The sequence below is a fragment of the Pteropus vampyrus genome, unplaced genomic scaffold, assembly GCF_000151845.1.
Source record: "Pteropus vampyrus isolate Shadow unplaced genomic scaffold, Pvam_2.0 Scaffold250, whole genome shotgun sequence".
NCBI lineage: Eukaryota > Metazoa > Chordata > Mammalia > Chiroptera > Pteropodidae > Pteropus > Pteropus vampyrus.
This window is the reverse complement of record NW_011889031.1, coordinates 452939-453289: the sequence shown is the minus strand read 5'-3', so window position 1 is coordinate 453289 and position 351 is coordinate 452939.

The window sequence follows — 351 nt, the reverse complement described above, 5'->3', positions numbered from 1 at the left end:
CAATTTAGGGGTTGCTATTATCCACGTTCACGAAACGGAGATTGAAAAAAGAAATCTTACACAGCTACTAGAAACGGAACAGGCAGTCATTTAATACTAGAGCGAATGAGGGAATCAATGAATAGCCCCGAGGAGGCGGGGCGGGGCGGAGCCTGGGGCGGGGAGGGGGCGGGGCCGGCGGGCACGCAGCTGGGACTCACGGCGTCTCCTGGGGCCGCTGGGAGTTGTGGTCCCCTGCGCACCCAGCCACGTCACGGCCTCAAACCCGAAGTCCTCCCCTTTGGCATGGTACGACCCGCATCTCCAAACCGCTAGGCAGCGCCCCTCGCCCCCCAGGCCCATTATTCCTTC